At 40.0% G+C, this 23,557-nt stretch overlaps 1 pseudogene; it reads right to left on the bottom strand.

Moving 5' to 3' along the window:
* Window positions 1-875: 875 nt before the first annotated feature.
* LOC129135733 (zinc finger protein 101-like) lies at window positions 876-21,757 on the bottom strand (annotated as a pseudogene).
* Between the last annotated feature and the right edge of the window lie 1,800 nt (window positions 21,758-23,557).

The raw sequence follows: 23,557 nt of genomic DNA, 5'->3' as shown, positions 1-23,557 counted from the left end.
GGTCATCAGCTGAGCATAAGAGACATGTTGGAGTTTCAGCAAAATGGAAAAAGTCTGAAATAATCATCCTGAAGGCAAAAGACAGATGGACTAAGGATGTAGAGAAGGTTTACCTGACAGCATTAAGGGCCTACTTGAGATTCGTGATCATGAATTTCAAATGAGATCAAGAAACTTGGTTGAGTGTTTTCCTCTAGTCTCCACTTTAGGTGATAAGGTACAGGTTCAGAATAATAGAGAGCTGGACTTCACTAGAAAGTGGTAATAGTTTTGCCAAAAGAATGGTAAAAAGTGAGAGAAAGGCAAAAGAATTAAGGGTGTATGAAAAAGAAGGCTTACAATAACTGCCTACGAAATTTAGGGTGGGAAAAGAGAAAATAAAAATATCAGAGAGAAACAGTGAAAAAGTGTTGTGATCAGTGGAAATGAGAGTTCCAAAGGGGTCAAAAGATTGCTGGGATTAGGAAGCTGGAAAGAGTGAGGTGGGAGAAGGGAAGAGATGGTGTTTAGAGTGAGAGACATGAAATTCAGGTTATACAGAAGATCCAGTTATTGGTGATGATAAAAGTCATGAGGGCTCCTACAAAGGAGCATCGCTGACTGAAGGAGAAGACGTCAAAGAACTGAGTAACCAGTTCTTTGTTATTGAAATCATCAAGAACTAGTGGCAAGAGTTGTGCTAGAATAAATTGTACGATTTGAAGTTAAAAGTGTAAAGAAATAAGGAGTGTTAACAATGATGAGTCATATAATCTGATTACATGAGACTCAAAATCAGCAAGTTTTAAAATCTTTTAATTTTTTTAATAGACAAATAATAATTATACATATTCACCTAGGTTGATTCCATATCTTGCCTATTGTGAATAGGGCTGCAATGAAAATGGGGATGCAGATGTCTCTTCAATACACTAATTTCCTTTCCTGTGGATAGATTCTCAGGAGTGGGATTGCTGGATCATATGGTAGTTCTAGTTGTATTTTTTTAAGGAATCTCCATACTCTTCCCATAGTGGTTGTACTACTTTACATTCCCACCAACAGTGTATAAGAGTTCTCTTTTCTTCACATTCTCACCAGCACAAAATCAGTAAGTTTTTAAAAGGAAAAGAGGGAGAATGAGAGAAGCCACAGTGAGCAAAGAGGACAAGACCTGTCCAATTTCCAAGCTCAGTGGGAGGAAAAAACAGCCTGGATGGCTGGGCAATGTTGTCAGGGAAGAGTCATATTTTCATTAGAGCAAGGAGAAAGAAACATTTAAAAACTAGGTTGCAGACGCAGGAGATTTTACTAATAATGGGCCATAAATTACACTGTGGATGCTGTAGAAGAGTTGCCAGAGTAAAGGAGAGGTGGAGAAGGATACAAGGAGTCTAAGAGTAATTAGAATGAGGAGGATAACAGATGAGCTGGGAGTCTGTGGTGTTTCATGGCACTTAACTAGGTATAAAGAGCATAATGAGCTTAATTCTTCATTTGTCCATTCCACCTCATATCCACATTTGCCTTCCACCTGTCAGTTCTCCATTACAGAAAGTGTGATCTTATAAAACTCTGACCACATCATTCTGCTGCTCAAACCCCTTTAACGGCTTCTATTGATCTTAGTATAAAGACCAACATCCTTGGTATAATTCACAAAAACCTGCATAGTCTGGCTACCTCTCCAACTCAATACATGCATTTGCTTTGTACATCCCGGTCATGTTAGCCTTTTTAATGTTTCTAAAGCACTAAACTTTCCCCTCTCACAGCCTTTCTATTCCCTTCTGCCTAGAATACCTTCCTCTACACACAACCCCCAGGTTTTGTCTATTTAACTCCCACTTGTCTTTCAGATCTCAACTTAAACTGTCCCCAAATAGGTCAGGTTCTCTTGTTGACAAGATCACAAAACCCTATTTTCATATATTTACACTGGCTTGTAATTATATGTTTGTGACTGTGACTCATGTATCTCAGTCTCACCCAGTTTACTGAATGGTAAGCTCCATGAAGACAAAAAATACGTCTGTTGTTTTTACCATTATATGTCCAGAAACTCACTAAGCACCCGACACTTAGTATTGGGTAATAAATATTACTTGGTAATAAATATTTATTAAATGACCTGATCCACAGGATATTGTTCTCATCACTACAACCAGATAAATATCCTTATTCTTTTTTTTTTTTTTTTTTCGTCAGTAGAGGTTTTACTACTTGACTCAAGTAAGGAGGCCATGGGGAGTATTCTCCAAAGCAGTGTCTCTCTGAGGCAAAGTGACAGGAGGGTTTTCTGAGGCCATGGAGAGGGGAGAGGGTGCGTCACCACATGTAGAGGAGGGAGTTTCAGTGGCACACATGCACTGAGCCGTTCTGCCAGCATAAGGTCTCATGAGATGGTCATGAGCTATAGCTCCTCCCTGAGTGGAGATTTTAGCATCGTCATGTCAGGGGCCTTTGAACAAGCACAACTCCCATCTTGAAGAGGGGCTGGGTAAAATGAGGCTGAGACCTACTGGGCTGAATTTCCAGGAGGTTAGGTATTTTAAGTCATAGGAGGTCCGCACAGATACAAGTCATAGAGACCTTGCTGATAAAACAGGTTGTGGTTAAAGAAGGCGGCCAAATCCCACCAAAACCAAGATGGTTTTGACTAGTGACATCTGGTTGATGCAAGTAACATCTGGTTGTCCTCACTGCTGATTATACACTAATTATAATACATTAGCATGCTAAAGTACACTCCCAGGACCACCACGACACTTTACAGATGCCATGGCAATGTCAGGAAGTTACCCTATATGGTCTAAAAAGGAGAGGAAACCTCAGTTCTGGGAATTGCTCCCCCTTCCTTGGAAAACTCATGAGTAATCCTCCCCTTGTTTACCATATAATCAAGAAATAACTATAAGTATCCAGGCTGGACATGGTGGCTCACACCTGTAATCCTAGAACTTTGGGAGGTCAAGGAAGGTGAATCACTTGAGGCCAGGATTTCAAGACCAGCTTAGGCAACATGGCGAAACCCCATCTCTACTAAAAATACAAAAATGTAGCTGGGCATGGTGGCACACTTGTAGTCCTACTTGGGAGGCTGAGGCAGGAGGATTGCTTGAACCCGGGAGGTGAAGGTTGCAGTGAGCTGAGATCATGCCACTGCACTCCAGTCTAGGTGACAGAGTGAGACTTTGTCTCAAAAAAAAAAACAAAAAAAAACAAGGCCAGTGCCGTGGCTCATGCCTGTAATCCCAGCACTTTGAGAGGCTGAGGCAGGTGGATCACTTGAGGTCAGGCATTCGAGACCAGCCTAGCCAACATGGTGAAACCCTGTTTCTACTAAAAATACAAAAAATTAGCCAGGTGTGGTGGTGCATGCCTGTAATCCCAGCTACTCGGGAGGCTGAGGCTAGAGAATTGCTTGAACCTGGGAGGCAGAGGTAGTAGTGAGCCAAGATCATGCCACTGCACTCCAGCCTGGGTGACAGAGTGAGACTCCGTCTCAAACAAACAAACAAAGAGCTGGTTTAAAGAAAGAAGGTCACCGCATTCCACTCGGGATTTGGGGAAGAAGAGGCTGCCTAGCAGTAGGCTGTAAACTAGGCTGATTGCTCAAGTTGATTGGATTCCTATAATCCTGGGAGACTCTACCTGTCTGCCTACAGAGATTTGAACTCGCTTAGATAAGCAGCTGGCTGCACCCACAGTTCACAAGGAAAACTCACATTCAGAAGGCAAAACACATTCCCAAGCTTGGGCTGAAATGGAGCCCCAGAGCGGATCCAGCCCCATTGCCAAGGCAGGGACATGTAAGAATTTAACTCTGGGAAGTTAACATGCCCACCTCTCCCTCACAGTGTGGAAATACCCCCTCCTTCAAGACTTCAAGACTTTCATTTTCACCTGAAAGAGTCTCTCACCCACAGAGTCAACTTAAGGTTCTGACATATGAACACTGTCAAATTCATAAACCCTTTCTCCAGGAGGCAATCCAAACAAATCTTTGTCTAAGCACAAACTTCACAGACTTTATATATATATATATATATATTTTTTTTTTTTTAGAAATGGGGTCCTGCTCTGTCGCCCAGGCTGGAGTGCAGTGGCAGGATCATAGTTCACTATAGTCTTGAATTCCTAGGCCCAAGCGATCCCCTGGCCCCAGCTTCCTGAGCAGCTGGGACCACAGGCACCCACCACCACACCACACCTGGCTAATTTGTTTGCATTCCTTCATAGACAAGGGGTCTTGCCATGTTGCCCAGTCTGGGCTCAAACTCCCGGGCTCAAGTGATCCTCCCACCTCAGCTTCCCAAAGTGCTGGGATTACAGGTGTGAGCCACCACACCCAAGCCACAGATTTTCTTAAGGGATATGAAGACTGTTCTTCATGGTGCTGTATGTTATATATTCTGTAAAAAGACATGTAAAACATGTATCTAGGCCGGGCATGATGGCTCATGCCTGCAACCCCAGCATCTCTGGAGGCAGAGGCGCGCAGACCACGCGAGGCCAGGAGTCTGAGACCAGCCCAACCAACATGGTGAAACCCCATCTCTACTAAAAATACAAAAATTAGCTGGGCATGGTGGTGCACACCTGTAATCCCAGCCACTTGGGAGGCAGAGGAAGGAGAATCACCTGAACTCGGGAGGCAGAGGTTTCAGTGAGCCAAGTTCATGCCACTGCACTCCAGCCTGGGGGACAAAGCGAGATTCCATCTCAAAAATAATAATAATAATAAATAGAGTCATTGTTAAAATCGAAAACGTTCCTGTATTTTCCAGACTACTAACATTTCCATCCAGTGTGCATTCTTCAATTTACATCGTCCATCTCCACAATACCCAGCCTTCTTATGTTGCCCAGGCTGGTCTCAAACTCCTGGGCTCAGGTGATCCCCCTGCCTCAGCCTCCAAAAGCACTGTCTGCACCTGGCTAAATGAGTTTTTTTCATGTTGTCAAAGGCAGTTTTAAAAAGTAAAGACTTTACCACATTGTTTAGAGTCAAAGGGTTTTTCTCTAGTGTGAGTCATTTCATGTCTCCTTAGGGAACTGCCACATCCGAAGGCCATACCGCACCTTTTACAGTCATATGGCTTTTCTCCACTATGAGTTTTTTCATGTCTTCGAAAACAACTGGGATAATTGAAGGTTTTACCACGTTTATTACATTCATAAGGTCTCTCTCCAGCGTGAGCTCTTTCATATGCTTGAAGGGACATGGGACATCTAAGACTTGGTCACATTTTTGACGTTCATAGAGTTTTCCTCCACTATGGGTCCTTTCATGTCTGCGAAGGGAACTGGAACGACTGAGTTTCTTCCCACATTCCTGACATTGGTGGGATTTCTCCAGGGTGAGTTCTGATTTCATGTGTCTGAACGTAAGTTGTACCACATTCTTTACATTTGTGAGGTTTTTCTCCAGGGTGACATGAATTTGAAATAAAGTGGGATAATCAAAAGGTTCTCCACAGTATTTACATTCATAGCGGTTTTCTCCAGTGTGCATTTTTCCATGTTTTCGAAAGTAACTGGAAACAGTAAAGGCTCTCACAATTTCCCTACATTTATAGGACCTCTCTCCAGTGCGAGTTCTTTCATGAATTTGAAATAAATTGGGAGAATTATGGGCTTTCCCGCACACCCTGCATTCATAAGGTTTCTTTTGAGTTGGTGTTACTGTGCGCCTTGGACCACTATTGGGGGAAATGGAGGCTTTCCCACATTGTTTCTGTTTACAGGGCTTCTCTCCCCATTCCCCATCACACTGGTAGCGTTTCTGTCCGGCGTGAGCTCTCATGTCCCTGTCCAGGAATGAATGACAGAGGAAGACTTTCCCACACACGCTGCGTTTGCATGGTTTTACCCCAGTATGACTTTTCTTCTTCAGGTGACAATCAGGAATCTGGCTGAAGGGTTCACCATGTTGACTCCCTTCTTTATGTCCACAGAATCTCTCAGCCAGACTTTGACAGAGGCCAGGTTCCTGAGGGTTTCCAGCATCACATCTCTGTAGAGATTCTTCTGGGAAAGACTCAGCAAAGCCCACTCCTCCTGGGTGAAGTTCACAGCCACATCTTCAAAGGCCCCTGAGTCCATTTCCGGCTTCTGGGTGTCCTGGGTCCTCCCTGGGGCTGGAGCAGCCGGAGCAGGTTCCACGTGACAGAAGCTGTGGTATCTGGACACCAGGGGCCTCCCCAAGGAACTGAAACCCGGACCCGAGTGGGGCCCATGCCTAAATATCCTTATTCTTATGCCATCAATATCACTGCTCCTCCTTCTTATTGATAGGAAAATTGGATGGTAGAAAAGCATTAGAAATAAGATTTCAGCTTTCCTTAGACTCCAACATTTCTTAATATCAGAAACTATTACAAATGAATAACAAAAATATTAACATACCAAAAGAAAAATAAGTATATCACAGGTACTTCATTAAAAAAGAAATATAAGTGGCCACTAAACACAGAAAAGATTAACTCCACTAGTAATCAAGGAACATAAAAACACAAAGAACACTACTACTGTAGAGATAACAACTACATGTTATTTTTCTATTTTTCTTGAAATTCGTATTTCTGAAAAATAATTGTTAACCAGTAGTAAAGCTTGAAAATTTTTACACTGTAGAAATGAACAGAGAAGAAATTTCAGTGTCTAGTAATGCTGGCCCAGTAGCCGACTAAATCTCCTGCTTAAAACAACTTTTTAAAAATAAGATGAAATAAAGAACAAAGTACAAATAAGATAGTATGGAATTACCAGGCCACAGAGAAGAGAAAAGAACAACCAAGAGAATCAAGGGAATATGAAAGATGTGTTTGCCCTATGAACATCTACCAAACTCTGAAATTTTAAACTTTCATTTTTACAACCTCTCAGGTCAAAAGGAATAGAAATCAAAGCTCTGTCTCTCACAAAATAACAGTCTGTTTGGAGACCCTCACTACAAAGAAAAAAAAAAAACAACACTGGGACTCCAAAAGACTACATATTTAGGATTAGGGACAACAATACTTAAACCAGCCTTTCAACCATAGTCTTGTTGTCCAGGTTTTCATCACTTGTGTCAGCCAGGAAACCTCAGGTCTTCAACATAGATTAAGGGTATCCCAAACTTGCTGAGACTTCAGCTCCCTGGTATAAGGAATGTAAGTCTTCTTTGGAGGAAGATACCTTTATCTTAGCCTCAAAGTATTCCTACAAACAATTTCTCAAGACCATTAGATAAGAAGGTGCACATGCATACACACACACACGCACACGCTTGCACACACACACACACACACAAAGACAACTTGAGAAAACCACAAAAATAAAAAACAGATCCTTTAAGACTTTATTTTTATTTTTTGAGACAGGATCTCACTCGTGTTGCCCAGGCTCGAGTACAGTGACGCGATCTTGGCTCACTGCAACCTCCGCCTCCCAGGTTCAAGTAATTCTCCTGCCTCAGCCTCCCAAGTAGCTGGGACTACAGGTGCACGCCACCATGCGTGGCTGATTTTTGTATTTTTAGTAGAGATGGGGTCTTGCCATGTTGGTCAAGGTGGTCTCAAACTCCTGGCTTCAAGTGATCCACCCACCTCTGCCTCCCAAAGTGTTGGGGCTACAGGCTTGAGCCTCCGCGCCTGGACTGGATCCTTTAAGACTTTAGATAATGGAATTATCAGACTCGTAATGTGGCAGCATAACCTTAGCATCAACACTCATGCAAAATAGTATGAAAAAGGCAAAATGAAGGCCAATATTACTCATGACCCAGTAGCAAAAATCCTAAACAAAATTTGAGCAAATGAAATCTAACAATATAGAAAAATGCCTACTATAGCAGGAACAAATTAGGTTTATCCAAATAATGTGAAGTGAGTTTAACATTGGAATTGTCTGTGTTGAGATCAGAAATACTCAAGCATTTAATGGATAAGACTTCCTCTAGACAAACTTCAATATAACTATGACTGTATTATATCTTCACTTCTATAGTTGACCTTTCCTTTTTGAAAGCTCCTCCTTGAATTAGATATGTCATAAAATATTAATATCTTCAAATATGTTATAGCACAGATTGCAAAGTTGAGACTTTGGATCAAATTCAACTCACAGATTGTTTACTTTGGCCTTCAGTGTTTTAAAGAAATTGAACACATTTACAAATTGGAAAACTTCAATGAATCTAGATTTTTGGCTTCTCTCAAAAAACGAGACTATCTGACAAAACTGGGCTTTTCTTTTCACCTGGCAACAATCAACTACACCTGAGGAATGGCTGCCCTATCTAGCTAGAGTGTGTGTTCTCCTGTTTGCCATAGTCCCTGCCACTCCAGCCATGTGTCACTTGCCATTAACCTGTGTGTGTTCTTCCATCCCCCAATAGTAAGCTCGAAAGAAAAACAAATCTTTATTGTTCTATCTCTCAGATGAGGGAAAACAGAAAATTGGACAAAGAGGTACCAACCTGTCAAGAAAAATGGGAAAAGTACACATATTTGTGAGAGAATATTACTTCCTATTTAGTTTGCTACTACCTGGTCACCTTTACCCCTTTATATTACCTGCTTGACCCTGTATGTAGAAGTTCGTAACTTCTAAGTTATAGTCACTTTCAAATTGCCTAGGAGTGGCCTACCTCTTTTTAGTGATTTTCTGTATTTATGCTGTATGTGTTAGGTGTTAACCTTTCCATTTAATTTTCAGAATGTAGTCTCATTTCCTTAATTCCCAAGTTCCAGGAAGCCCTTTACTAGCCCCCAAATGCAGATAAAACTTCAAAGGAGCAGGGGGGTCTTTCCAAGACAGTGGATTGGAAGTTTTGTTAGCACATTTCACTTTCTTAGAAAGAGCAAAATAGTGTGTAGAGATTCACAGTGTGAATTTTTATTCAGAAAGGAACATAGGAGCACAACAGAAAAAAATGAAAGAAACTTCAAATACGTTGAAAGCAGCCCATGCCATTCTTGATCCTAATTCATAGGCAGCCTTGCAGAAATTTGCCAGACAACTTAAGCTGTGGTCACAGGTTGGGAGAGAATCCCAACTGGGATCAGCAATCTAAAGTGAGGACAAACCCTCATGGCCAGAACTGAGAGTCAAGTGGGTAATGGGCTCTTGCCACAGGTGCAGGAACTGGGCATACCCTCACTTCGCAGGCCCAGACCAGCCAAGGTGTTGTCTGGGAGCCACTTTCTGTCCAGAGCAGAGAGTCTTGCAGCCTGGGGCAATTTTACAAACTGAGCACATACTGCTTGGGACTCAGAAGACTTTTTCAGCTTCCTGCCAGCAGTGGGCTGTTGGTGGGAGACCCACCAGGTCAAGGCCTGAAAGCTACTGGGGTCCCACTACTGCCTGCTGGGCTGTGAAGCCTAGGCTCCACTCTCTCCTCATAAGGGCTCTTTTGTACAGCAGAGGTGATTCCACTCCTTCCTTGGAACACTGCCCCAGCAAACAGGAAACTGCCCTCAGACCCTCGTTGGGGCTGCTACTGTGCTCACCATTGGGAAACCTGAATGCAGACTTGCCTGACCCAGCTTTGCCTGCCTACCCACCTTGGTGGCAGAACATGGGACAGGGACCCCTAGGAGTTCCATGGCCCAGGTGATATGCTGGGACTTCTGAGTACTTCTGGCTAACAAAGGTCAAACATAAATCCCACGGCCACTGTCACAGCTGTCTCTCTCCTGCAAGTGCCACCTACTGGCCAGGAGGTCAACCTGCACAGCCCATTATAACATCTACTGACACAATCACACAACCCTCAGGAAGAAGAAATCCTTTATGGGACCTCAGCTACCACCAGTGCCCACACCATCCTGGCTACTTAGGAGGCCTTGAGTCCATTCAAGTACATTACTACTACAGCTGGCATTTGAGAAAGCCACCACACTAAGGCCATTTATAACAAAGGAAATTTCACAGAACCTACACCACTCTCCGACTACCCCAATCAGGGCTGGTGTTTGCACCTGCCATTTGAGGGACCTGAGAGCAAATGAGCCTCGTGCAGCTTCACCCAGCTTTGCCTAGCTCTGAGAGCAGAGCCTAGGCCATTGTGGAGTCCCACAGTGTGGTCCACGGCCTGAGGCATCAAGAGAGCTTCTTTAGGTAAAAAAAAGATCAAACACACACCCTACTGCTACCACTGCAGCTGACTCTTACCTGCCAATGCCACCTACTGGCCTGGAGGTCAAACTACACAACCCAATACAAAAATCTGTTGACACCATGCACAGTGCTTGGGAATGTTGGGAATGAGATAAGTTTCTCAAGACCTCCACCTTCCCATCTCTGCAGGTGGCCAAGAGTCTACTTACATGTCCAGTACACTGTTACTACAACTAGCATTTGAGGAAACCACCACACTGAGGCTATGTATAAGCAAGGAACTCATACAGAGTATTTGCCACCTGACAGCACTCACAAGCAAAAGAAACTATCATCAGAGTGAACAGGCAACCTACAGAATGGAAGAAAATTTTTGCAATCTACCCATCGGACAAAGGTCTAATATCCAGAATCAACAAGGAACTCAAACAAATTTACAAGAAAAAAACAACCCCATCAAAAAGTGGGCAAAGGATATGAACAGACAGTTCACAAAAGAAGATATTTATGCGGCCAACAAACATATGAAAAGAAGCTCAACATCACTAATCATTAGAGAAATGCAAATCAAAACCACAATGAGATACCAACTCATGCCAGTCAGAATGGCAATTATTAAAAAGTCAAGAAACAATAGATGCTGGCGAGACTGTGGAGAAATAGAAATGTTTTTACACTGTTGGTGGGAAGGTAAATTAGTTCAACCATTGTGGAAGACAGTGTGGAGATTCCTCAAGGATCTGGAGCCAGAAATACCATTTGACCCAGCAATTCCATTACTGGATATATACCCAAAGGAATATTAATCATTCTACTATAAAGACACATGCACACGTATGTTTATGGCAGCACTATTTACAATAGTGAAGATGTGGAACCAACTCAAATCCCATCAATGATAAACTGGATAAAGAAAATGTGGCACATATACACCATGGAATACTATGCAGCCATATAAAGGAATGAGACCATGTCCCTTGCAGGGACATGGATGAAGCTGGAAACCATTATCCTTAGCAAACGAACACAGGAACAGAAAACCAAACACCACATGTTCTCACTCATAAGTGGGAGTTGAACAATGAGGACACATGGATGTAGGGAGGGGAAAAACACACACTGGTGCCAGTAGAGGGTTGGGGGGCAAGGGGAGGGAGAGCACTCAGACAAATAGCTATGCATTCAGGGCTTAAAACCTAGATGATGGGCTGATAGGTACAGCAAACCACCATAGCACACATATACCTATGTAACAAACCTACACATTCTGCACTTGCATCCTGGAACTTAAAGTAAAATAAATTAATAATAATAATAATAAGAGCCATCTATGACATACAGACAGTCATCATCATACTGAATGGGGAAAAGCTAAAAGCATTCCTCCTAAGCACTGGCATGAGACAAAGATGCCCACTTTCACCACTTCTATTCAACATAGTACGGGAAGTTCTAGCCAGAGCAATCAGACAAGAGAAATAAATAAAAGACATCCAAATTGGAAAAGAAGTTGAATTATTTCTGTTTGCTGACAATATAGTCTTGAACCTAGAAAACCCTAAAGACTCTTCCAAAAGATTCCTAGATTTGATAAATGAATCCAGAAAAGTTTCAGGATAAAAAAATCAACATAGAAAAATAGGTAGCATTTCTATACAACAATAATGATCAAACTAAGAGACAAATCAGTAACTAAATTCCATTTACAACAGCTACAAAAAATCCATTTAACTAAAGAGGTGGAAGATGTACACAAGAACTATAAAACATAGAATTTATAGCTTCATTGTAATTCCTATCAAAATACCAATGTCCCTATTCACGGTTAGAAAAAACAATCCTAAAGTTCATATCAAAAAAGAGCCCAAATAGCCAAAGCACTCTTAAGCAAAAAGAACAAAGTTGGAGGCATCATAGTACTTGACTTCAAATTATACTACAAGGCTGCAGTAACCAAAAAAAGCATGTTATTGATATAAAAATAGACACATAGATCAATACAACAGAATAGAGAACCCATAAAGTCACATACCTACACACAACTGATCTTCAACAAAATCAACAGAAACTTAAACTGAAGGAGGGATATCCTAATTCAATAAATAGTTCTGAGAAAACTGGATAGCCGTCTGCAGAACAATGAAACTAGATCCCTATCTCTCACTATATACAAAAATTAAGATGGAGTAAAGACTTAAATGTATTACCTGAAACTATAAAAATTCTAGAAGAAACCCTAGAAAACTTCCTTTGGACATTGGCTTAGGTAAATGTAACAAAAACAAAAATAGACAAAAGGGACTTAATTAAACTAAAAAGCTGCTGCACAGCAAAAAAAAAAAAAAGAAAGAAAGAAAAAAGAAAATTATGAACAGAGTGAACACACAACCTATGGGATGTGAGAAAATATTTGTAAACGATACAGCCAACAAAGGACTAATATCCAGAAGCTACAGGGAACTCAAACAACTCAAGAACAACAAAAAAGCAAATAGCTGGGCACGGTGGCTCACGCCTGTAATCCCAGCACTTTGGGAGGCTGAGGCAGGCAGATCACCTGAGGTCGGGAGTTCGAGACCATTCCGACTAAAATGGTGAAACCCCGTTTCTACTAAAAATACAAAAACTTAGCCAGGCGTTGTGGCACGCAACTGTAATCCCAGCTACTCAGGAGGCTGAGGCAGGAGAATCGCTTGAACCCGGGAGGCGGAAGTTGCAGTGAACCCAGATCTCGCCATTGCACTCCAGCTTGGGCAACAAGAGTGAAACTCTGTCTACAAAACAAAACAAAACAAAACAAAACAAAAAAAAAGCAAGTAAAATATCCCCATTAAAAACTGGGCAAATGATACGAACCGACATTTTCCAAAGGAAGACATGCAAATGTCCAACAAGCATATGAAAAGATGCACATCACTAATCATCAGAGAAATGCAAATTAAAACCACAATGAGATACCTTCTCACACTAGTTGAGATGGCTATAACTAAAAATTCAAAAAATAACAGATGTTGGTGAGGATGCAGAGAAAAGGGAACACTTATATACTGTTGGTGGAAATGTAACTTAGTACAACCTCTACAAAAAACAGTATGGATATTTCTCAAAGAACTAAAAATAGAACTACCATTCAATCCAGCAATACCGCTACTGGGTATCTACACAAAAGAAATCATTACATCCAAAAGTTATCTGCATTTGTATGTTTATCGCAGCACTGTTCAAAATAGCAAAGATATGGAACTAACTTAAGTGTCCATCAATGGAGATGACTGGTTAAAGAAAATGTGCCATATATACACCTTGGAATACTGCTTAGCCATAAAACAGAATGAAATGATGCCTTTTGCAGCAACATGGATGAAACTGGAGGCTATTATCTTAAGTGAAATAACTCAGAAACAGAAAGTAAAATACCACATGTTCTGAATTATAAGCGAGAGCTAAATAATGTGTATACATGGACCTAGACTGTAGAATAATAGACACTGGAGAACAGGAAAGTGGGAGGGATGAGAAATTACTTTCGGGGGACTATGTACACTATTCAGGTGATGGTTACACCAAAAGACCAGATTTTACCACTAAGCAAAATATCCATGTAACAAAACCCCACTTGTATTCCCAAATCTATTTTTTAAAAAGTTGAACCTAAACTGAAATCCAGTTAATACCTTTGTTCTTTTTTTCTTCCCTTATCTTTTCCCCAGAAATAAGCTGTTACTGAATCTGAAAAAAGAAAAAACATAAACAGAATTTTTTTTTTTTGAGGCGGAGTCTCGCTCTGCCGCCAGGCTGGAGTGAAGTGGCACAATATTGGCTCCGCAACCTCGACCTCTCGGGCTCAAGCGATTCTCTTGCCTCAGCCTCCCCAGTAGCTGGGACTACAGGTACATGCCACCACACCCGGCTAATTTTTGTATTTTTAGTAGAGACAGAGTTTCACCATGTTGGCCAGGATGGTCTCCATCTCTTGACCTCATGACCCGCCCACCTCGGCCTCCCAAAGTGCTGGGATTACAGGTGTGAGACACCGTGCCGGGCCATGAACAGAAATTTTTATATTGTGTTCACAACATCTAATAGTAAGTTGGGGTCTCAAGTGGAAGTCGATCTTCATAAACTTTTGTTCAAACTACAGGCATACCTCAGAGATGTCACAAGTTCAGTTGCAGACTACCACAGTAAAGCAAATATCAGAATAAGGTGAATCACATAAATTTTTTTGGCTTTCCAGAGCATACAAAAGTTATGTTTACACTATACTGCAGTCTATTAAGTGTGCAATAGAATTATATCTAAAAAATTTACATACCTTAATTAACAAACACTTTATTGCTTAAAAAAACGTTAGCAATCATCTGAGCCTTCAGTGAGTCAGAATCTTTTTGCTGGTGGAAGGTTTTGCATGGATGTTGATGGCTGCTGACTAATCAGTGTGATGATCGATGAAGGTCTGGCAATTTCTTAAAATAAGACAACAGTTAAGTTTGTCACATCAATTGACTCTTCCTTTCACAAAAGATTTCTCTGTAGCATGCAATGCTGTTTGCTAGTATTTTATCCACAGTAGAACTTCTTTCAAAACTGTAGTCCTCCTAAACCCTACTTCTACTTTATCAACTAAGTTTATGTAATATTCTAAATACTTTCTTGTCATTTCAACAATGTTCACAGCCTCTTTACCAGGAATAGATTCTATCTCAATAAACTGCTTTCTCTGCTCATCCATAAGATGCAACTCCTCATCCATTCAAGTTTTATCATAAGTGTGCAGTAAGTCACTCACATCTTCAGGATCCACTTTTAATTCTAGCTTTCTTGCTATTTCTTCCACATCTGCAGTTACTTCCAACTCAGAAGTCTTGAATCCTTCAATGTTATCCATGAGGGTTGGAATCAACTTCTTCCACACTCCTGTTAATGTTGACATTTTGGCCTTCTCCAATGAATCATGGATGTTCTTAATGGCAAATATAATGGTAAATCCTTCCCTTGAGGATTTTGATTTAATTTGCCCAGGTCCATCAAAGAAATCTCTTTCTATGGCAGCTATAACTTTATAAAATTTATTTCTTAAATTGTAAGACTTGAAAGTTGAAATTATTCCTTCATCCATTGGCTACAGAATTAGCTGTGTTAGTAGGCATGAAAAAAAATTAATATCCTCATACATCTCCATGAGAACTCTTGGGTGACCAAGTGCATTGTCAATGAGCAGGAATATTTTGAAAGGAATTTTTCTTTTTTCTGAGCAGTAGCCCAAAAGTGGGCTTAAGATATTCAATAAACCATGCTGTAGACAAATGTGTTCTGTTTTCTTCCATTTCTAGAGCACAGGCATATTAGATGTAACATAATTCTTAAGAACCCTAGGATTTTTCAGAATGGTAAATGAGCATTGGCTTCAACTTACAGTCACCAGTTGCATTCACCCTTAACAAGGAAAATAGTCTGTCCTTTGAAGCTTTGAAGCCAGGCATTGACTTCTCCTCTCTAGCTATGAAAGTCCTAGATGGCATCTTTTTCCAATATAAGGCTGTTTTCTGAATTCTGCCAGAGGTACAAAGAAGAAATAGTACTATTCTTACTGAAACTATTCCAAATAATTGAAAAGGAGGGACTCCTCCCTAACTCATTCTATGAGGCCAGCATCATCCTGAAACCAAAACCTGGCAGAGATACGAAAAAAAAAAAAAAAAGAAAACTCCAAGCCAATACCCTTGATGAATATTGATGCAAAAATCCTCAGTAAAATATTGACAAACCAAATCCAGCAGCACATCAAAAAGCTTATCCACCGCTATCTAGCAGGCTTTATCCCCAAGATGCAAGATTGGTTCAACATACCAAATCAAATAAGTGTGATTCATCACATTAACAGAACTAAAGACAAAAACCATGTGATTATCTCAATAGATGCATAAAAGGCTTTCGTTAAAATTCAACACCCTTCATGTTAACTCTCAATAAACTAGATATTAAAGGAACATATCTAAAATAGTAAGCTATCTATAACAACCCACAGCTAACATTGTACTAAAAGGGCAAAAGCCAGAAACATTCCCCTTGAAAACCAATACAAGACAAGGATGCCCTCTTCACCATTTCTACTCAACATAGTATTGGAAGTCCTAGCCAGAGCAATCAGGCAAGAGAAAGAAATAAAGCACATCAAAACAGGATGAGGAAGTCAAAACTATTTCTGTTTGTAGGTGACATGATTCTATATCTAGAAAACCCCATAGTCTCAGCCCAAAAACTCCTTCAGCTGACAAACAACTTGAGCAAAGTTTCAGGATACAAGTCAATGTACAAAAATCACTAGCATTCCTCTACACCAACAACAGGCAAACCAAGATCCAAATCAGAAAAGCAATAACATTCACAAGTGCCACAAGAAGAAGAAAATACCTAGGAATACAGCTAACTATGAGGGTGAAAGATCTGGCTAGCCACATGCAGAAAATTAAAGCTGGACCCCTTCCTTACACCATATACAAAATTCAACTCAAGATGGATTGAAGACTTAAATGAAAGAACCCAAAACTCTAGAAAACCCTAGAAGACAACCTAGGCAATACCAACTGGACATAGGAACTGGCAAAGACTTCATGACAATGATGCCAAAAGCAATCACAACTAAAGCAAAAATTCACAAATGGGATCTAATTAAACAAGAGCTTCTGCACAGCAAAAGAAACTATCAACAGAGTAGACAGACAACCTACAGAATGGGAGAAAATATTTTCAAACTATGCATCAGACAAAAGTCTAATATACAGCATCTATAAGGAACTTAAACAAATTTACAAGAGAAAAACAGACAATCCCATTAAAAAGTGGGTAAAGGGCATGAACAGACACTTCTCAAAAGAAGAGATACATGAGGCTAACAAAAGTATGAAACAAAGCTCAATATCATTGATCATTAGAGTAATGCAAATCAAAATCACAATGACATACCATCTCATGCTAGTCAGAATGGCTATTATTAAATAGTCAAAAAATAACAGATGCTGGTGAGGTTGCAGCAAAAAGGGAACACTTAAACACTGTTGGTGGGAGTGTAAATTAGTTCAACCATTGTGGAAAGCATTTGCTCAAAGAGCTAAAAGCAGAACTACCATTCGACCCAGCAATACCCAGCAAAATATAAATAATTCTATCATAAAGACACGTGCACATGAATGGATCACTACAGTGCTATTCACAATAGTGAAGACACAGAACTGGCCTAAATGCCCATCGATGACTGATTGGATAGAGAAAATGTGGTACATCTATACCATGGAATACTATGTAGCCATAAAAAATACTATGTAGCCATAAAAAAGAATGAGATCATGTCTTTTGCGGGAACATGTATGAAGCTGGAGGCTACTATCCTTTGCAAACTAATGCAGAAACAGAAAACCAAATACTGCATGTTCTCACTTACAAGTGGGAGCTAAATGGTAAGAACTTATGAACACAAAGGAGGAAACAACAAACACAGGGGTCTGCTTGAGGGTAAAGGGTGGGAGGATGAAAGCAGAGCAGGAGATATAACTATTGGGTACTGGGCTAAAACCTGGATGATGAAATAATCTGTAAAACAAGTCCCTGAGACACGGGTTTACCTGTGTAACAAACTTTCACATGCACCCCTGAAGCTAAACTGAAAGTTAAAAAAAAAAAAAAAAAAAAGGAATGCCGTAGCCAGCTTGATCTTCTATCCAGACCACTCACATTTTCTCCATATCAGTAATAGGACTGTTTCATTTTCTTATCATTCATGTGTCCATTGGAGTAGCACTTTTAATTTCTTTCAAGATCTTTTCCTTTGCATTCAGAACTTGGCTGTTTGGCACAAGAGGCCTAGCTTTCAGCCTATCTTGGCTTTTGACATGCCTTCGTTACTAAACTTAATCATTTCTGCTTTTGGTTTAAAGTGAGAGATGTGATTCTTCCTTTCATTTGAACACTTAGAGGCCATTGTACAATGGTTATTAATTAGCCTAATTTCAATACTGTTGTGTCTCAGGGAATAGAGAGACCCAAGAAGAGGGAGAGAGACGCGTCAGTGGAGCAGTCAAAATACACACAACATTAAAGTTTGCTGTCTTACATGGGCATGGTTCATGGCACCCCAAAACAATTACAATAGTAACATCAAAGATCACTGATTACTGATCTCCATAACAGATATAGTTGGCAAAAAGTTTTAAATAGTACAAGAATTACCAAAATGTGATACATGGACATGAAGTGAGCACATGCTATTGGGAAAATGGCACCTGTAGACTTGCCTATTGAAGGGTTGCCACAAATCTTCAGTTTGTGAACAACACAGTATCTATGAAGTACAATAAAGTGAAGCACAGTAAAACAAGGTATGCTCATAGATGAACATTATTACAGCATACGGGGACAAACTAGTCCTATTTTAGACTGTTTTGTCTAATACACTGGTAACAGTTACTAATACCTATTGTGTAGGGAAGTTATTCCCAGGGCACATTATAATCCCCAGGTTAAAACCCAGCCCAAGGCTGTAGAATAGTTGAGAAAACATGATACAGAGCAAGATATGTCTTTTCACCCATGTAACCCAAATACATAGCATTGAGCATGACTCAGAGTAGATAATATATACTTTTTGATTGAATGAATTAATGAATGAACAAGCAGATGTTCAGCCTATCTTCAATCTTGCCTCGTCTATTATAATAAAAGGATTCATGTGGTATTTCTAATAGTTCTTCTCTCCTGATATTTACTGATGCTAAAATATGTAATTCAAAACTTTTAAAATGGTAATCCTATCACTAGGCTCCAGAATTGTATACATTTATTTAAAGACATATCTAGAAAAGAGTTGATTTTCCTTTCTGTGAATACATTTGGAAAGAAGCTATAAAGATTGTGTGTACAGATGACTAGATACCAAGATGCAGATGCTCCATCAGAATAAATATTGTTTACATTAGCTTATACTCTATATCATCTTGGAAGTTAGAATTAGCAAAAAGGATCGCATCAAGACAATAGTATCAGTTACATTTATGAGCTTATGAAGTTGTTATTGGAGGGAAAATAGATTCCCAAAGTGTTGTCAAAATAGCTAAGGAAATATGACAAAACTTTTCCTAAACTTCAAATGTGTTCTTTAAAAAAGCTTTATAAGTCTGATTTCTTATGTTTGGATTCAACCATAACAGAAAAAGAGAGGTCTAGAAAAGAGACAGAGAGAGAGAGAGAGAGAGAAAGTCTAATACAATGAAGTTTTAATAGAGCAATATTTGTTTTAAGGTTTAGTTGTATAAACAGATGTGAAAGCCACCTGTTTGCTCTATAAGTGCTATTTGAAAATTACAACAAAGGAAAGGACAAAGTGCATTTCAGCAGATAACAGAATATAAGCAAAGATCACACAATAGTTAATAGACTAGCAGGACTAGAATCCCAGGTCCCCTAAGTCCAAATCCAGTAGTCTGTTCTCCAACTTACTACAATATAGGGTTACAATTTTAGAATAAAAGAATATGCACAAAGTCCACTGTCTTATCTGTGAAGTTGTGTTTACCAACCTCAATAAAATTGGCAAGAAAGTACAGTTCTTAGAATGGCCATAGAGGCTAGAGTGAGCAAGTTACTCATGGAAGATGTAATGAGGCTACTTAAGTTGGCACACCATTGTTTTTTATTACAAACATTAATTCAAGTAAATTTCTGCCTGAAATCTGAAGAGTAACTGCATCACCCAAGGTGTTCACTGTATAAGCAATGCAGCCACTCCAATAACTATCCTGTATGCCCTAAGAGAAAAACTTTTCACGTTGTACCAAGTGTGCAGAGCATTCTAAACAAGTAAGTTAGATATAGGCTATTTCAGGCATAAGATATTAGGAAAGGTCATATTGGCATTATTAGAATAGAAATACTGATTCCTCATACACTGATATAACATAGATTATAGGAAATAGTCCCCTCATCTAGAGACAGTCTGAAAAATTAGATTAAGCAGTCTCTCCAGATGTCACTAAAAGGCCAGATTAGAAAAAAATTAAAATCAAATAAAAAAAAAATTTTTTTTGAGACAGAGTCTCACTCTGTTGCACAGGCTGGAGTGCAGTGGTGCAATCTCGGGTCACTGCAACCTCTGCCTCCTGGGTTCAAGCAGTTCTCTGCCTCAGCCTCCCGAGTAGCTGGACTACAGGCACACGCCACCACACCCGGCTAATTTTTGTATTTTTTGTAGAGGCGGGGTTTCACCATCTTGGCCAGTCTGGTCTTGAACTCCTGACCTAGTGATCCACCTGCCTCGGCCTCCCAAAGTGCTGGGATTACAGACGTGAATGACCACACCTGGCCAAATCAAATAAATTTAAACTTAAATTACAATACATTTGAAAACACCTGTTGACACAAGAAAGGAAGCAGGGAAATAACCAGAAAAGTGATAATTATGAAGTTTAAAATTTTGTCATTGTGTCTCTAGCAGTAGAAGAAGCATGCAGTAACAATTTGATCAAGGAGGTGTGTATTGTGGCCAGCTTGATCCTCTATCCAGGCCACTCACATTTTCTCCATATCAGTAATAGGACTGTTTCATTTTCTTATCATTCATGTGTCCACTGGAGTAGCACTTTTAATTTCTTTCAAGATCTTTTCCTTTACATTCAAAACTTGGCTGTTTGGCACAAGCGGCCTAGCTTTCAACCTATCTACAGGCAGATTTGGTTGGTGTCTAACACGGCAAACCATGTCACAGGCTATCATAGCAAGTATCTTTAAACAACAAATAATTTCCTTTGGTCCAGTTCTATAGTCAACTAACCTTCTGGTCTTAATTCGGTTTCCTTGGTAAGTTTATCTACCAGGGAGACAATGTATCAATAAGCTGACAGAAATGTCTGGTCTGCTGGCAGTTATAATTGTAAAGTAAATTAATAGATTGTTTTTCAGGTGTACATTAGTCTCCTGCAAGTTTTATTAAGTTGGCTTAACTACCCAAAGTCCTTATCACCTTCAATGAGTATACTCAAATCATAAGCTGAAAGGGCAGATCCTGGACCTTGGTAACCTCACTTGGAGACAGCCTGGGAGGCCCAACCTGGATCGCTTGTTAGCCTCTAATCAAAATCCTAATTACCAGCCCTCAGGGAGCCACTGGATCTCAGAGCTCATAGTTACCACTTACTCTTGGCATTCCTTAATAACTCAGCAAAGGTCATCAATGTCTCCTACAAAGCTTCTAATAAATCCGGAGATAGTTTTTTCACATAAACACCTCCATTGTACAATTCTGTCCATAATGAAATTTTACCTCTAAGAATCATTTTTATGAGAAGAATCGTGGAAGTATATAAAGGATGTGTGCAGCTGAGCATCACAAGAAATTACCATAAAGAAGAAAGGAGAGCAGGGTGCTGTGGCTGACACCTGTAATCACAACACTTTGGGAGGCTAAGGCGGGTGGATCACTTGAGGCCAGGAGTTTGAGACCAGCCTAGCTAACATGGTGAAACCCTGTCTCTACTACAAATACAAAAATTAGCCATGGAGGTGCGCACCTGTAATCCCAGCTACTCGGGAGACTGAGGCAGGAGAATCACTTGAACCTGGGAGGCAGAGGTTGCAGTGAGCCAAGATTGTGCCACTGCACTCCAGCCTGGGTGACAGAGCGAGACTCTATCTCTCAAAAAAAAAAAAAAAAAAAAAAAAGGAAGAAGAAGAAAGAAGGGAAGGATGAAGGATGGAAGTGTGGCGGGGGGAGGAAGGAATGAAGGAATGGAGGGAGGGAGGAAGTGAAAGAGAGAAGTACAAGTAGGAGTTCAAGTTTGAATCCTAGATCTACTACTTACTGGCTGTATGAACTTGGGCAAGTTACTTATACTTTCATTTTCCTTAAAAATAAGTCACAGACATCCTTCCATGTTAATACATAGACATTCATATTCTTTTCAATGACTGCCTAGTATTCCAATACACCATAACTAATGTACCCATTGTCTTTTGCTGTGCTTTAGTGTCCCTCATCTGAAAAATGGGGATAATGTGACTTATTTCATATCTGTGAAGGCTGGAGTTACTGTGCAAAAAAGTACTTAGGACGCCGGGCATGGTGGCTCACGCCTGTAATCCCAGCACTCTGGGAGGCCAAGGTGGGAGGATCATCTGAGGTTGGGAGTTCGAGACCACCCTGACCAACATGGAGAAACCCTGTCTCTACTAAAAATACAAAATTAGCCAGGTGTGGTGGCACATGCCTGTAATCCCAGCTACTCGAGAGGCTGAGGCAGGAGAATCGCTTGAACCCTGGAGGCGGAGGTTGTGGTAAGCCGGGATGGCACCATTGCACTCCAGCCTGGGCAACAATAGCAAAACTCTGTCTAAAAAAAAAGTACTTAGGACAATGTTTGGCACATTGTGAATAGTTTTCTATTTTATTCCTAATAACTTTTTCTAATTGATTGCATTTTCACATCTGGCTACTGAAATTGTAGAAGTCCTAAAACCAATTTTTTAAATTCAGAAAATAAAACACAATGCCTATTGATTATGGAGACAATAATTATTTCCATAAGCATAAAAATAACTGAGATTATCTGTCAAATTTTAATGTGCATAAATGTAATTTAATCAACTGGGCATCTTTTTAAAATGCAGATTCTGATTCCAATGTTCTGGGGTGGGACTTCAGATTCTGCATTTCTAACAAGTTCTGAGGTTATGCTCATTGCTGCTAGTCTGCAGATCACCCACTGAGTACTCAGAACACAGATGGTTTGATTGAAAGGGAAAAGGTATATAGAAGGAAAAAAGCAGATATCTTTTAAGTATTAAAATGAAGTTAATACTTACCTCATAAGATTGGTGTGAAGATAAAGTGAAATATATCTAAAATGTTAGAATAGCCATCAATGGGGAACACCCTACAATCATATTTTATAGCTTTATTGCAGGATTGCACAATAAATATATTACTCATATATAATATGTAATTTACAGAGGAACTGTGTATTATACATTTGTCTAATGATTGTAATACGCATATTGCATATTATGTATGACAAAATTTTATTTGTTGGCTTGCTGTCTCTTAAAGTTTTATGGTGTCTGTTGCCTTACAGAAATTTTTAATTTTTATACTGTCAAGTATTTCTCTTCTGGGTTCTTTTATGTTTTCTTTGGTGCTTAGGAAGCTTTTCCCTGTCCCTAAGTAATAAAATATTCTCCCAAATTTTTTCAAGTAATTTCATTGTTTTCATTTGTTTTGTTCTGAGATAGGGTCTCACTCTCTCATCCAGGATGGAGTACAGTGGCTGATCACAACTCACTGCATTCTCGAACTCCTGGCTCAAGGGACCTTCCAGCCTCAGTCTTTTGGGTAACTGGGACTATAGGCACATATCACCTCCATACCCAGCTTTTTTTTTTTTAAGAGACAGGGTCTTGCCATCTTGCCCACATTAGGCTTGAA

This window comes from Pan troglodytes, chromosome 1, assembly GCF_028858775.2.
Source record: "Pan troglodytes isolate AG18354 chromosome 1, NHGRI_mPanTro3-v2.0_pri, whole genome shotgun sequence".
Classification (NCBI taxonomy): Eukaryota; Metazoa; Chordata; class Mammalia; order Primates; family Hominidae; genus Pan; species Pan troglodytes.
This window is presented reverse-complemented; position numbering and strand designations above follow the sequence as displayed.